This window comes from Archocentrus centrarchus, chromosome 16 (assembly GCF_007364275.1).
Source record: "Archocentrus centrarchus isolate MPI-CPG fArcCen1 chromosome 16, fArcCen1, whole genome shotgun sequence".
Lineage (NCBI taxonomy): Eukaryota > Metazoa > Chordata > Actinopteri > Cichliformes > Cichlidae > Archocentrus > Archocentrus centrarchus.
Genome location: NC_044361.1, coordinates 6,390,756 through 6,407,820, shown reverse-complemented (window position 1 = coordinate 6,407,820; position 17,065 = coordinate 6,390,756). Strand labels below are relative to the sequence as shown.

The following is a 17,065-nucleotide window of genomic DNA, read 5'->3' as shown; positions in this document are numbered from 1 at the left end:
TTTCCGGTTAATGTGGCCCACAATAACAAGCAGTGAGAGTGGCTTCGCTCTCAAAACATGACGAGCGGAGGGATATAAACTCTTAACACATGATGTCGCCATCAGCCCTTCCTACTTCTCAGCTCACCTTCCAGCAACTCCGCACCAACAATTTCATTGGTCGAGGCACCGCGGACAGCTGGCGCCCATTGGCCGTGAACCTGTCAATCTTAAAGCAATGCCACTCAGGATAGATTAGGCACCATTTGCCATAACTAAATAGTTACATTGTACATCAAGTAGGAAGAATTATTTTAATTGGTAGTCCACCGCGCTCGGCGGAGAGTTCATCTTCGTCAAACCCCCCCTGTACGCTTTGAATGCAACAAAGTGTAACCTTTGAATATCCCGTCTCATCCAACAGATGTGGATACTGCCCGGGTAAGTCACTCTTTACCAGCTTGTGTCCGCATTTCACGTTTGCCTCATTTTTCTGCCTCTTCCTGTGTTTGGGCAGTTCTGACAACTGCGTGTCCAGACGCCGTGTTGTTGCTGAGGTGTTTGCATGTTTGTGTCGGAGTTGAAAACTGCCACAGTGTTGTCGTAACTCTGAGGAGGATGTGCACGTTGCTCGCTAAAACCTCCAAGTGTCTGTCAGTGTTTGCATCAAGAAAACTGTGCTTCGTGTAGTTTGCTAAGTTAACATCAGTGCCACAGTCAGGGCTCACTTCTCACTGTGTGTTCGCACCTTTCAGTCCCGCAGACCTTCAGTAAACAGCATCTCTCAGCTGCTGGGTTTGAGCGTTGTGCGCAACAGTAATAACACTCCATTAAGAGCTGTCAGAAACGATTTACGACAAGTCTCAGCCGGGTTTGGACGTGATTTCTCTTCATTTCTCCAAAGCCATTTCATTTCAGGAAAAAAAAAGCATGTTTAGTTTATTGGCAACTTTTATTGCGCCATCAATTTCGTAAATGACAGGTTTACATTGCAGAGAAAGTGGGCAGATAAAGAGAGAGACGAGCACAGTTTTTGCCCTAGGAAAACTGTAGTGATTGGTGAAATAATTTCTTTATCAAAACCACATTGGACTCTTTTCCTCATATCCTTTAAGCTATCGTGGCTGTTGAATTATTTTATGTCTCTTTCATGAGCCCATTTCCGACAATTGTGCTCTCATTGCTGTGCGTAATTGCTTCTCTCCCGGGAGAGAGTGCCATCAAACTTCTAATTTCCCCCTCGAACCCGGAAACCATTTTACTCGTGGAAGCAGCCCGTAATGATGGCATCAATAAACCAAAATAAAGCTCCTGTCAAGTCAGCTTTGAGTTTTGCTTGAAATCAGAACGGCCCCTCTGCCTTCTTTTTTCCACAGACATTGGTGCGCAGCATCTCAGAGAGGCAGGTGATTGGGATTAGAGGGCAGCAAGACAAAGAGAATATGTCCCTAGAGAGAAGTCTGGTATGTCAGGAGGCAGGAGGAACAGTTATCTATTACATCATTATCTAGTGCAGCAGAGGAATGTGCCGCAACACTGACAGATGAACAGTTCAACGATGCCTGCAGGTAAAGTCCAGGTTAACCAAAAAGGTGTCAGTGACTCTCAAGGGAGCCAGTCCAGGTAAGGGTGCTGAGTATAGCTGGTGAGCATTGCAGCAGTCAGAGGAGAGCAGATTAGGTGTTCTCTGTGAGTCTTTGTCAGTAGGGCATGTTCGCCTTAGAAGCTTACACCACAGATGACTGTTTGTCCTGATAAGACAAATAATATGGAGATGGTGGGCAGAACTGACTGCTGGTGTGGGCAGTAAATCAATGATTTGTCTTTGGATTTGAGTCCATAACCTTACCTCGATCACAGATGTATCAAGAAGTGCAACTAAATTGCACATTTCAAGTAGCATCAAATTAGAAAGCTAGAAATACCAAAAAACTGTTAATATTCACTGAAGAATTAACTTACTAAGACTGAATATAAATTTTATTTTATTTTTTTAATCTTAAGATGAACATGTTTTACCCAGTGAATCAAAAAATGAAAGTTGTGTTCCAAGAAGTAACAAATTACTGCTCTCAAGTGGAATCAGCTTTCAAAACAGAGTCAGAACTTCATCCAGAAAACTGGACTTGCCAACATCAGATCTTCTTCTTTGGTCCTCCCTCTGCTTTCCTTTGGTCTAACATCTTAAAAGTGAGAGCAGTTTGAAATTTTGCTGCTGTTTGAAGCTGCCAGTACTGCAGTTTAGCTCTCTAGTGCAGTTTAAATTTTACCCAATGGACAAAAACATGAAGGTGATCGCGGGTTTGGGTGTCACTGCACGTCCCCAGTTCAGGACCTGTATTGCATGCCACTTTCTACCTTAGTGTTTGCACTGTGAACATGAAAGTTTACACCAAGCTAGTTCTCTTTTTTTTTTCTTTTTTTTTTATGATATTTGAGCAAAATCTGAAGTTGGGCAGAGTAAAATGCTTTGCCATTTCTGACACTATCGAGATGTCCAAGCAGTGATTACCGCCTTGCTAATGCATCATCTTATCTTCCTTATCTTTTCTTTCCATGAGAGATTGCGAGGTGTGACCCTGCTGGCTGTAATCCTGATTCTGACACTATCAAAGGCCTATTTTAAACATCACCATCTCCTTCAGATGTTTGTTCCACTGCTGTACTCTTGTGCACCTTTTGAAGGAAGGCAAAATCGCTCCTCTTAGGGGTGAGGTATGGTTCCACTAGAGTCTCTAAATCTCAGGAGGACTCTCCTCCCTGCACTTGTGTGGTCATACAGGAGTACAATCCATAAATTGAACAAAATATTGTAACTGGACTTGTTCAGCGAAAAGAGGCTTAAGCTTCAGATAACTTATAGGCTCAACTGTAGTAATGGGCTTTTGTGTCCTTGACAACCGTGACTTCCTGCAAAGCTCTACACAGCTCTCATTCACCAAGACCATCCAAGCTTGGACAGAACTTAAGGAGATGGTTTTTATAGTTCAAATGTATCATCTTGGATTTCATTTTGCTGAATCCAAATTCAGAGTTGAGATTCGGGACTTGGAAAAAAACAAGACTTGGTTTTCCGTGCCAGAGTTCAACCATGTGCTCCCATCGTGTGCTCTGTTGGCTGCAGTCAAAACACAGTAGGGGGGTGGGGGCTTCCCTTCCCTCCCTCCCTCCCTCCCTTGCTTCTGCAAATTTGAGGAAGTACAATCGTTCTCTCCTGGCGCAGCTTCCTGCTGAACTGCAAACACAGGCAGCCAGCCGTCGCATTCTCCAAACATTACAGAGATTTTCAGTGTCCATCAGAGGCACAGTGAAGTAGCTGAGCATGTCTAAATGCACAGCCCTGTGGCTTCTTGTGTGTACAGGATTGAAAAATTCAGTTTGAGATCTCCGTAGGATGCGTCCTTAAATGTACCAACACATGCAACTGGATTAATGCTGAGGCTGCTGATTGTTTTTTGTACTTAATTAAACTTTTTTTTTTCAGTTAAGTGTTTAAAAATTGTGAATTGGGCCAATAATAAATTAATTTGTTAATTTAATTTTCTATATGAGAAGCTGCAAATCCTCCCTTTGGAGAAGCCGTGAGAAGCAAATGTTTTGATGATAAATGACTCAACTGGCTGAGTTATTCATTAATTTAATTTGAATTTAGGCAGCTAATTAGTTCATATTAGGGCTGGGGTTGGTCGATGTGTTTAAACTCTCCAACCTGCCACTGTCAATCCAACAACTGGTGATTGCTGGCATATTTGTGGACTTTCGCACAGGTGTTTCATTCTGTAGTACTCAACATTGACCATACAATACAGCTCTTAACAGCTCTACATTGGTGAATCTTATGTGATGAGAATCAGCAACAGCACATCAGTGTCTGTGTACAACTCTCCCCTGTATAAGGGATCATCTTTAGCAATTGGTCTTATAATTATTGAATATTTATTTAGTTTAACCACTAAGTTGGTAAACTAAAGTGACAAAAATCATAAAAAAAATACTGATATTTCAATCATTTAGAAATATATATTTATATATGTATATTGGCAACATTGAAAATGTGTTGTAATGATTCGCTGTGGTACCGATGTTAATAATAACATTCTTTCTGAGCTCTTGGACATGGAGAAATAAACCACAATAACGAGCCTTTAAATTGTAATTCTAACAACTGCATGCATGAAGGGAACCACCTACTAATGACACTGGCACAAACAGTAATGAGTATGTGTTGAAGTAGTCAGCAGTAACCTTTTTATCACTGTGCTAAGTGACTAATGCTGGGCTGATTACATGTTTGAAAAATCATAAGCAATGTTAAAGGTTGATGACAGACCGGCTTCTCATATGTAATTTCTGTGTAATTCCCACATGGGCCAGCCCGTTATAACAACACGAATGCATAACTGACTGAATCTTGCCACTTCCTGAGGAGTTTGCAGTCTTTTTTTTTTTTTCCTGACCAAGTGACCAATTAAACTTGATCAACTGAGACTGAGCCACTGACTGATGTTATGTTGACTCTTTGGGGCAGCTCAAACAGTTCTGTAATAGTCATAATTATCATCTTTGATACATCACCGTATCTAACTGAAGAAAGAATAAAATGCCTCTAAAAAGGAATGAGTTCTGTACTTAATCATTCATTGTGGTGTCTGTGTAGCTTGCCATATCATTTTAATAACATGTTGAGTCAGTTAATTAGCTCTCTGATTTACTTTCCACCACTTTCTGCCATTTATTCCAGGAGGACTTAGAAGGTTGACCATTTTGAAATCACATCAACAACCACCAAGGAAAGTAAAATAAAGTAAAGTAAAGTGAAGTGAAGTAGTGACTCTTCTGAGTACAACTGGCCGGGGAGTGCATTTATAGTGCCTGCATATTTTCATAAAAATACTGATATTTGCTGCCAGCTGGGGGTCAGTGATACGATAAATTGCCTTAAAAATATTTTGTCCCCCTCCTAATCATGCATTTAATCTTTATGTGGAAATTGAAATAGTTCCTTGTTTTCTGAGCGCTTTAAGGAGCCATGTTGGCTTTAAACAGTAGAAGCAGGCATATGTAAACTGTCCTTTAAGTGCTCAGAAAAAAATCTTCCATTTACCAAGAAACGTCATGTGACATGGTCTTCAATGCAAGTTTGTTTTCGTAAATTTAGGTGCTTATGGTGGTTAAGAAGGCTGATCATTAGTTGAAGCAGTAGGTTTGATACCAACTCACAACACGTCTTTCTTAGATCGAGATAATGAAAGCTGAGACACTGTACCAGAGATTTGAATTAAACTAAGGAGCAAGTGAGCAGCAGAGCATTTGTTCCCTGACAGATTTTCCAAAGCTCTCCATTAGTCAAGACCTTCCTGACTTTCATAGTGGAACCAAGTCTGAGGTCTAATTTTCATTAATCAATTTGTTTGTTGGCTGGGCTGGGTATTGATGGGCTTTAATCACTGCTGATGTCAAGGCCACATTAGCTAGTGAGAGCAGAAAATTACATCAGCATGCTGTGGAACTTAAAAAGCTTGTTTTATATTTCAGCACCAAGGAAACTGGACAGAAAGGAAATAAGAAAGTTGGTGAATAGAAGCGAGCTGTGCTTCTGCAGCTACCATGTTGTGCAGGGCGATTCACCTGCCACCTCATTGATTTGCCTGTTTACCTTTTTCAACTCAGACTTAGCCTTGTATAATACTAGTAAAGCATCTGTGCTGGATATGTGTTTTCCCTGTGTTTGCCTTCGGCTGACCCACGCTCTCATCCCACGGTGGCACAAAAACCTTTCTTGCAGGTTGGGTTAGATAAGCGTCACCCCTTCACCGTTGTCAAACTGAAAGCCTTGCACCACAAGCCATGCTCCTTTTCAAACTGACGGAGCATTTCAGCAGAAAGGAGCAATTACTACCTGCTCTGGTCCTGTTGCTTTCATGGCCTCTTTTGTGTGCTGATTCCAGGGCAGATTTTATCCACGGCTGTTCCCACGCTGAGCAAGGAGAACAGGAAGAACTCAGCCGCACAGCAGGCTTCTGCCTTCTGCTATTATGGCCATGATTCAATCATTGCAGGGCAATGCTTTAGCCTGGCACATTGAAAGAGGGAAAAAAATGTCCTCACTCCCTCTCTGTTAATGGAACTTAAAGCCAAAGGTGTTTTTGTACCAAGAGGAGCCCATCAGCCTTTTAATGTGAGAAGTAGCAGCAGCAAGCCTCACCTCACAATCCACTCTCCTCCTGCTGTGGTTTCAAAATGGCCTCCCTTCTGTGCTTGCAGCCAGAGAAGCCCCACGTGTGGTGGAGGAACCAGACCAGGCGAGATTTGCCCGTCCTGGTGCAGCTGATCACACCTGCTGTTTCTTGTCTTTTGGCCTGGGCCAGAGTGGAAGAGTTCATTGTGTTAGATTTTTGGATTTGATTTATTTTCAGTTATACGTGCTCAGATTACAGGCAAAACAAAATAAACAGGACTTGTCAAACAATGTTACATGATACATCAGCAGTTTGCTATTACTCGCACTAAGCACTGTAAAAATCACATTAACTATTCCATCCAGAATTTTTATTGGCAATCTGGGGGAATTGATAATTGAAATGCAGTGTAGTTTTGGTAGATGATGATATAGGTGCTGATCAATCAAGATGAAATATTAATTTACCACAAAATTTCAAATCTGTGTTTATATTGCTTTATAGCAGTGTTGTGAAATATTTAACACCAATTTTAACTTGATGGATGGAAAGCCAAAGAATTTATTTTTTTAATTTTTTTTTTTTAAGGCGGCGCATATCCTGTCTGCTAATGACGACCACAGGATGTGGCTGAAAGCACTGGAAAAAACTAAGCAGACCTTGAGAGAAGGATTTTTTTATTAAACTGCTGTTTTCATGGTCTAGAAAACAGCCTTTAAGCTCAACTAACAAAGAATTTGAATAGCAGATAATTATCAAATTAACATTTCTGTATTTCTTAACATTATAAAACAGCAGGACAAACAATAAAAGTAAGTAGTTGCAATCAAGGATTCAGTTGTACCAAAATTTTAATTTAAACAAACTTTCCATAAAGTGTTATGTCTCTTGACAAGAGCTGCTGGCGATATAAGATATCAGCAAGATCTGAAATGCATTTTTGGCAAAGCATGAACCTGCTCGGCTCTGAGCTGTGCTGTAATTTACCAGCTTTTGTTTTCATACCAGCTGGGAACACTTGGAGTGGGGAGGGGGGATAAATCTGATCATTCGTCCAGCGTATGATTATCTTTTGGTCCTTTTTTTGTACACTAGACGTTTAATCCCTAGCGACCAACATCCACCTTAGTTTTCCTTAAACTGTTCGAAACATTTACTTGGAATTTGGGATATTTCCTCCTGGTTTACCACGTGGTATGGAATAACAATGTCCCAAGAACTCAGTGAAGTGAGAACACCATCGGTCTTCTGAAATGTACCAATAAAATAGCATGCATATAAAATATGGTTTCAGACTTCATCACTGTTTAGATTTAGGTTCTTGTAATCTTTGCTTTATGTGTTGTAAAATCTTTAAAAAAAATAAAACTTCTGCTTTAATACACCAGAAAAAAAATATATATTTACAACATTTTTGAGGTATGCTATTGGCATGGAACTAAAACTATTTAAGACATAAAATATCTTTAAAAAAAAAAAATCTTTTAGACAAATGGATTAGTCTTTGTTACTTAATTTTCATGTATGCAACCTGACCTCAGCTGGCTTTTTATTAGGAATCCCTGACAATACGATACAAGTAATCTAGGAAATAATGACACCATTGCATGAAAACATTGTGCATCCTGTAATGTAGTGACTTGTTTATGTCTGTGCTTGTTTGTGGCTTTTATGATTCTGGTTTGAATGAGTAAACATGAAATGTGAGATTTGGTTACCAGCTCTTTGTGGACTGCAGCTATACTCATAAAGATATGTAAACAACATTTTTTTCAATCTTGTTTTCAGTGAGCTGGCTAACCAATTTCTGGATGAGTGATTTTAAAGGAGCTAAAATGGGATGTTTCGGACAGGAGAGGAAAAGCACAGTTTCAGCAATGCTCTGTTCTGGTTAACCGCCAAAATAAAATCATGAATCTGTAAGTTAGTATGATATTGGCTACTTAAATAATAAAAAGAAACAATCAAACAAGAGATATGAATATAGCCTTTGATCTTTGAAGATTGTTTTGGACATTTTTCCAGTTTTTAGTGAAATTTCATAGACCAAACAAGCATTTATTTACTGGAGCAGTGAAGTAAACAGTCTCTTATCATTGATGATGAAAATAGTCACTTTGTGCAGCTCTAAACACCATCTTGCAGTAGTTCATGATGCTTGTGGATCCAACCCACGAATCCTCAGCACTCATGGGTTGAACCATCTTTGAGGTTTACTTCAGCTGCACAGTTGTACACGTACGTGATTTTAATTTAAAAAAAAATCTTGCGGGGCAGCTGGGTGGCTTAATGGTGAAGCCGGCGACCACATACATATGCTGCGTTGCGGTGTGAGCGGCGCGGGTTCGCGTCCCGGGTTCGCGTCCCGGGTTCGCGTCCCGGGTTCGCGTCCCGGCCCGTCGCCAATTTGCTCATGTGTCTTCCCCGGTATCTTTCCCCCCATTTCCTGTCTCTCTCCACTGTCACAAAAAGCCGCTGTGGCCAAAAATGCAAAAAAAAACATGTTTCCAAAATTTGTTGACAAACAGACAGGTGTGCGCCCCTTGGCCACACAACTTCTGGAGCCGTTCAAACATGTAGAGAAAATCTCTGTGCAGACATACAAACATAAAAACACCTGCCAAAGTATTCAAATCACCTCTAGGACCGCGTTTGGCAATGAAGACAAATGTACACAGACTCACAAGCTGAAAATAATACTATCTTTGTTATTGCGGCTGGTAAAAATTCCCTGATGTACATAGTGTAATTATTTCCTCATGCCGCCCGCAAGTATTTGCCAACATGACCTCTCTGATTTGACCCTTAAGGCCAAAGTGAAAGATCAGGGTACACAAAAGCTGTAACTGCAAGGCAACAAACTCCCTTACCTTCACAGGACTATTCCCTGTCCTCCAGCAAGCTCTTAATTGAGCCATCATCAGCTGCTGATCTATGGGTTACACATCAATTAAGGTAATGAGCACACAGAGAAGAGGGAAGAAGGGTGGTGGTGGTGGTGGTGGTGGTGGTGGGGTGTTCAGTCCGGAGGGCAGGGAGGTGATCAGGGCCCACCCTGAGGAAGACTGAAGTGTGTGTGTTTCTGTGAAGTGGTAGCTTTACAAGTGGAGTGATTTTTGAGCCGTGGAGTGTTGATTGTGGCTGCGCAGGATGGAGGCAGCTTCAGAGAGCTTGATGTAGACTTCTTGTTGGTTTAGCTGTGTTTGTGTTGGACACGCTGTGGTCTGGGTGAGCTCCTGAGCAGGCTTCTTGTTGCTTGGTTTATGAAAAAGAAGATGTACTCTTTTTTAATTTCAGAAAAATTACTTATTTATTTTAAAACAGGTGTTCTGTTACAATTCTGTTCTTCATCATCAAAGTGTAAATTAGTTTGATGTTTCACATTTTCTGAAATATTTCTGTTTTGCTGATATCAGTCACCAAGTGATATTGCTCAGTGATATTGCTTTCCAATTTAATGTCTAATCTTCTTCCAAAACTCAAATATTAAAATAACAATAATGTAAAAATCTTAATTAAATTAAGCAAATCTTCAGATTGGACGAACTGAATGGGGGAAAATGTGATAAATAATATTAATTGGCTAACTATTTCAGCACAAATCATGATTTAAACTGCAAAAAATTTAATATTATTTGGCATTTCCTGGAATGGCAGAGAAAGATGGTGAAGACACAATGGTTTGTTATCTGCATATGAAAACAAATCCTCTTCTTTTAACAAATTTTTAAGTACATTTTGTGATTTAAAAGCAGGAATTTTCTATTCAACTATGAGATGTTCATAACATGAACTCAATTTTTATATCTTGTTTTCCCCTTGAGTATTTTTATTTAAATATTACTACTTACTTACTTCCTTTCTTATAATTTGTAATCAAATATCTATGCAGTTTTGATTAATGATTTGATGCTGAACAGAAAAATCTCTGTAGGTAGGATACTCTCTGAAAGTCCAGTGAGGAAACGACGACATTCCCATTCCCACCCACACTGCTTGAATGACAGATATCTCTAAGAGTCACAGGACAAGGCAGATACACAATTAAAATGCAGTCTTGCAAGTTACTGCTTGAAATGCCTTTTTAATGGTTTTTTTTTTTATCATAGAGTACTAATGTAGTATAATGTTACCCAATACTTTTGAGAAAAGTTTTTTTTTTCTTAAGCGCCTTTTGTGCCAAAAATTCACATTTGTCTGTGAGGAGGGATATGATTAGGAATGTTGATCATCTCCTGAGAGTGTTCCTACTATAAGCTGTTTATTTAAATAACAGTCAGCGAATGTTAGAAAGGGATTCAAACAGCCTCTGGTATATTTTTTGTTTTGATGACAGCAGCCAGCATTTGATAATATAAAGCCTTATTAAAACCTAATTACTTGAGATGGTCATTAGAGAAACATCTTAAACTTGAGATGCTGCAATATACTGCAATTTGTCTTCATTTGACTGAACACTGAGAAGCTGTTGTATCACCATCTGAGGGGTTAATAAAATGTCAAACATTTCTGCGTGTTCATTTGGAACACTTTTGCTCTGTTAAACTCACCATTCAATATTTAACAAACAGATGACTCAATCTTTAAAGACATAACTATTTTATAAGCAGTCATTTTAAGATGACTTTTAGATTTCAAAGAATCATAAATGTGCTTTTTTTTGTCAGCAGTCATCTTTTATTGCTTCATATCAGCTTGTTCAAACAGCAACCATATCTCCCTCTGGATTTAAAGTTTGAAGTTATAGTTTTGAATGCAAGACTGCGGATCAGTCAGAGATGGATGAAGTTTCTTCCAGAAGGAACCTGGAGGTATCTTTTTTCTAAAGTGGACACAAGGTGAGTTGTGAAAACCAGACATCTCATTATATCCAGGAGTTGGTTGAGCTTAGTTTAATAACATTAGTAACCCCCTGTCTATATATTGTGCTCAGGGCAAAAAGGTAATACTTTTAAGTATTTCTGATCACACAACTGAATCAAGAATCAAGGCCTGACTTAAGCCTGTCAAAACAGTAACTGGAAAACTGCCAGTGGCCATCGGAAAATTGTGTTTATCATTGACTGGAGCTGTTAGGGTGGACTTCAGAGCTCTCACTGTCAGTAACTTATGAAACAGAAGCTTTGAAACTGCTATGAGATGTCTACAGAGTCATCTGCATGCAGGCCGATAGGCAAAAAAATAGTACTAGTACTCTTACAAATACCAAAGCTAACCTTTATGTAGCATTCATAATAGCAACAAAGACATTTTTTGATACCTAATTCATATATCACTACAAAAACAACTTTTTCTCGTGGGTTTTGCAGAGAAATATGGACTAAATAGCTGTAAAATAATATTGCCTACATTAAATAGCTCAAAACTGGCAGACCTATAATTTGGGAGCTTTTTTAAATCACAGAATGATTTCAGTTATACTATAAATGCCATCAGGCACTCAATGCTAGCTTTGGATACAAGATTGTTTTGATACTGCATTGTAGTTGGTACCAAAAATTTACTGACTCAACCATAGCCCCGCACTGAAGTGGGATTAATTACAAGCAGAAGGGAGTATTGACCTCTTACATACGGTGTGTTCAGTGTGAGACTGTTGTGCCTATATTCTGTGTAAATGTTCTGTGTGAAAGGTAAGGAGATGGAATAGGTGGGCATTGTTATTGCACGTTTAAGCTGCACCACAGGCGGTCACCAGAGGTAGAGACAGGGACTGAATCAGCGTCTGTGTGAAAGGGAAATCTGGCATTGTGGAGCGCAACACACTAGACACCACTCTGTTCTATTTTACATCACACCTCTGACTCTGGTATGCCAGCATGTTATCTGAAAGTGCACGCTGGGGCTTCAGTGCCATTTGTTTCGTTCACTGTGAACAAGCAAAGGTGGCACAGTGAAAAGTTGGTATCGTTATAGTAGCAAAGTTAGTTCATTGAATCCATTATTGATCTAATTTGTGAACCAATCAGTGTTTTCAGTTAATGCTCTCGGGTTGGTTCCTGAATTGGTTTGTGAATAAGGTTCTGGGGATATTTAGTTCCTAGGGCCATTTAATCAATATGGCCATTACGCATTGCCCATTGAAGAGGAAACCTGTGATACAGCTGTATGCTCTATACTCTCAGTTAGACTCATCAGTGAAATGTGATGCAGAACACTTGGAAGTTATGTTGCTGTGAAAACAACCTGATATGTTACGGCTTTGTGTGTGAGAGGTGACTGCTGGTCTCAACTTTGAATAAAAGTGCCACACAGAGACTCTGAGCTTATAGGGAAAGTTGGATCCTAAATTCCTGTTTGGCAAAATTTGCACTCTCCATTGACTGTCACCCTGACCTAAATTATAATCAGCCCTCTGTGGTTTACCACAGACTTTCCATTCATCTCCCAGTTCAACAGCAGCAGAAAATTTCTCTTCTCTGTCCTCAGATGACAGATTCTGGGGAAGTAGAACAGGAGGGTGGCCTGGACTTCTTATTATCTGAAAGGTCACAGGAGTCTGAGAGTCCCGCCAGTGCCCTTGAGCTAGCAGCACTAAAAAATATAAATATAATACTTTGATTTCAGTGATGATGAAAATGTGCTATAATTTCCAAAGCTTGTTGAAAACAGCGAGTTCACCATGTCTGTTCACTCTGTGAGATACAGTTATTCTGCGTAGGTCTATTACATAAAAGTTGAACAGAAATTGGGGGGGACTGAATGGTAAATCCCTCAGTTTTTTTTCTTTGCTAAAAATATCTTGCTCAGGGTGCTAAATATATTTGGTCTGCCTCTGAAGAAATTGCTGGAAAACCAGCTTTGGAGCCAAAATGGAAATCTGGGCTGACCTCGTTTTGACTACGAGGTAGAAACAGATGAGCAAATAAAAACACTGAATGCACATAACATTTATTTTGATCACGGATTGTGGCGTCTGTAGGGCTCTGCCCCTCTCATTACATTTCATCTCATGGAGTTTGCGGTGTTTTGTGATCTCGCTGTGTTACCTTGAGTAGTCGGTTTGCTTCGCTTCAGCACTTTATCCAGATTAAGTTGTGCTTTCCTTCTTTTAATACACTTGTTGCCATCTAATGCAAAACTAGCCAAATGGACGTTGTTACAGGGTGTGCGGTGGGATCAAAGGCCACTGGCCCCGGATCAGGACACAGCCCACTGCTTCTCTGTAGGTTTAATGTAACTTAAACCCAGCACATTTTGCAGGATTAACCTTCAGTAACAGGGGCTTGATGGGCACTCGCAGCACTCTCAGGGTTGAAGCACTGCATGAAACCAAGCTTGGCTTGACCTTGACAAGGCCGCACTATCAAAATCCACTTATATTCAGTTTGAATCCATTTAGTTCAGCTTCTGGCAACCTTCAGTATTACAGCCTTTTATTTAAAATTCTCCTGTGTGCTTAGTTTTTAAAAGGAGAGAAATGAAAGTGAAAAGAAGAAAAGTGATAAACCAAATGAACAGCACTCACACTAAAAGCAGATCTAATCAAATGGGCTATCTTTATGGTTGCGTCTCCAATATTAGTAACAGTTTTTTGCATTTAAAGTTTGCCTACTTAGACTCCACATATTTAATACATCTCATATCAATGTACATTTGATTTAAACACATAAACTGGAGCTTTTTTTTTTATCTCGTTGACCTCATTGACAGTTAAATCTAAAGTCAAGGTCAATATGGTTATTGAACTGTATCCTTGAAGTTCAGAAAGGTTTACTGTCTTGCTCGGGTTTTTAATTCAAAACTCGATCCTTTTGTACGCACTCCAGTGTCCTGCTGACGTTCAAAAGAATTTATTTTAAAAAAAGAAAAACTGTGATAGTTTTGATTTCTGCCACATAGTGATGGACCTTGTTTTCATAGCAACACAAAATCAGTATTTTATAACACAGCTGGAATTGAAGGTTACTGACTTTGCCAGAAATCCAGTAAGAGCAGCAGATACCAGGAGGATTACTGAGAATCAAAATCAACAATGGCCAACAATCCACAGCATTATATTTAGCTTAGATTAAGGCTTCTCTGTTGAATGACTCAAGCTGCAGTCTCCTTTGTGCACACTGATGGTTCACTGAAGGTCTATCTGGTATTGTTGCCAGAGAACTCTGAGAACGATCCCTCACAAAAGATTAAAAAGGAAGAAGTAAGAAGGAAAAAAGCTGAAGTTGGGACATGGATCAAGGAGCACACCTACAAGACCGGAGGAAGCTACAAGAGGAAAAAAAAGATTTTTTTTTTTTTGTTTCAAATGTCATGCATCTGTTTTAGGAAAGTGTACTACCTCAGATGCATCATTCAGTATTCAGAAACACAGATCATTCTGCCTCCAGAAACAGAAATGTTTCATAATCACAAGTCTTTTGCTGACTCAAAACTTGAACGTTAACACATACCTTAAGTTGCTTTTTGCCAGGAACTGTTTTGATAAAGTGAATGCCAGATTTTTTAAACTCTTTGCCTCAAAGAAAGAAAGAAGCAGTTGAAATGGGTAAAAAAAAAAAAAAAAAAATGAAGACAGGCTGGTGCAGATTTCTGTACCCCGCATTTTATACCCACTACCTTAGCAGTTGTAATTTTCAAGCCATATTTACACCTTAAAGTGGAGTGCTAAGTTATCACCTAATGCTTGTAATCTTGGTTAGCAAGTGTGTCCATAAACTTTATGGGTGCAACTAATAACATACTCACAAACCTGCAGTACAGACCTTGTATAGGCTGTTCCACACAACAATCTATGTTATTTATAAGATAATTCCATTAAAATGCTCCAGAAGGCAGCAATACCACAAAGACTGTTAGGAGATTGAGTTCAGTAACTCGAATTTGAGGAGAAGCCTAGCAGAAAGCTGTGGGCTATAGCTGCCTATGTTAGCATGTCCTAACTTTAAGTACCTCATAAGGTTGTCTCGAAGCGGGAAAGTGGCTAAAGAGACCAAAAACCATTTTTGGTACCAGCCTGTAAAGATGTTAATGTAATCTCTGAGGCTGGCCATTTTTAAAAGGGGCTAATAAATTCCAACACATTTTGGCTTGGGCTTCCCCACATTCCTTCAGATTCTGTCTGAGTCTAGGTAGCTCCATGATAACAAACTTGTTTTTCATTCCTGCCTGTTTTTTTTGTTTTTTTTTTGGGGGGGGGGGGGGGGGGGGGGGGGTTGTCTGCTGTTGGTGGCTCAGTTAAACTGTCATGGTGACAAAACATTTGGCTATCATTGCTGGTAAATGACATGAGATTAATTTGGTCTCCACGGTCCTTTTTGCAGATTCTGATCGAAGTCACATGAAGGCTACACCACATGGGGATCTGAAGTGGTGGCACTGATTTGTGTGGTCTCATTTGGAATTGGAAGGAAACTGTGACTTCAGTCAGCATTTTTTTTTTTTTTATTTGTTGCCAGTCACACCGAGGAGGGAAAAATGTGATCTGTGTGAGAGGGGGAAATAAGAATTGAGAGACTGTCAGTTGTCATTTGTGAATGCAACCGAAGTGCTGTGCCACCATACTGACGGGGTTATGATGGCGTGAGAGGAGGGGCTGCTGGCCAGCACTCCAGCACAGCTGAAATAGCAAGCAGCAAGAGCCAGGAGCTGAAATGCTACACCCAGCCTTCTCACACACTCCCCGCCTCTCACTAAACATCTCTCGCTCTCTCTCTCGCTCTTTCTTGGTCTTTCCTTATCACCTTTCTTATTAACTCTGCTTGTCTTTAATCTGAAATCCTGCCCTTCATCATTATCATCTATCCTCTATCCATCTCTCCGTTCCTGCCACTCCCAATCAGATACCTCCCACACCTCTCCTCCACTTCCAGGAAAGCACAGCGAGAGGTTACGGCCTCATTTGAATATCTGAATGCATAACAACCTCCTCCTTGCTGGGGCGTGGCATCATTTTACGGTCGCACAACTGTGGCAGCGTTATGGGACCATCTGCACAAGGCTCATTAAGATAGCCATAAGCTAATATGGAGAAAGAATATGTATGTATGTAGGGAGGGAGGGAGGGAGGGGTGGGGTGGGGTAGGGGTGGAGATGGGGGGTACAAGACGGAGGCTGCTTATCCTTGTTCCTCTTCTGCTTACCCCAGCCGGGAATGTTTCCAGGGAGAGGAGAAGAAGAAGTAGTAGAGGGAGGAGGAGCTTGAAAAATCCCCTTTCTACCCTTCCAAAGTTGCACACTTCCTTCTGCTTGTGTATTTGCATGTGATGTCGCTATGATTCCAGGCGTGTGTGTGTGTGTGTATTTAAACACAAACACTGGTATCCGTCCATGACTGATAGCGTGGAGATTCAAAATGTGTCATCTTATTGAAACTGTGCTACTTCATCTTTTATAACGTTTAAGATTTTATAAAGTTTTACTAAGGGGAAGTGTAATAGAGCAGAATTTACCTTGTGAGGCAGCAGGATTCTCATGAGATCATGATTATGAGAAAATCCATTAGCTGTTTATTTAAAACAAACCAAGTCACTTCTTGGCAATCATATATGAGGAACTACTGGCCAGTAATGTTATAGTAACGGTGCAATATAGTTGTGATAAATGCATAATCCATTCACCTGCCATATATTAGGACATCTTTGGAGATGGCCTCTGTAAATGTAAAATTCCTGTCCTTCAGCTTGTTTTTTAAAGCTTATTCAATCATAAAACACAAATCAAATTGGCAAAAACAAAACTTACTTTTCTTAAAATGTCCTATTCAAATAAGTCAGACTTCTTCATATAAATATAATAATATTATATACATTTTCAAGTTAAAAGATGGGTTTGACAGGGTTTCATGTATATAACCTCTGAAGTTAACTGTAGGATACTGGCCAAAACTGGAGGAGGTCTTCTACCTGCTGATGAAGATGGTGAGATGTGGTTAAGATATGCTTAAGTTAAATTCTGTGTTGATATTT

The 17,065-nt window shown here is 39.9% G+C and overlaps 1 protein-coding gene across 6 annotated transcripts in view; it reads left to right on the top strand.

Annotated features, from left to right (window-relative positions):
• Positions 1-236: 236 nt before the first annotated feature.
• The window catches only part of mef2d (myocyte enhancer factor 2d), a 100,810-nt gene continuing 83,981 nt past the window's right edge, over positions 237-17,065 (top strand). For 3 of the 6 annotated variants that reach the window (XM_030749301.1, XM_030749297.1, XM_030749296.1), the window contains exon 1: positions 241-420. The gene's annotated coding sequence lies outside the window, so the exon portion shown is untranslated. Of the gene's footprint in view, positions 421-17,065 lie in introns of all 6 variants that reach the window. The other 3 variants (XM_030749295.1, XM_030749300.1, XM_030749298.1) reach the window with 3 other exon arrangements.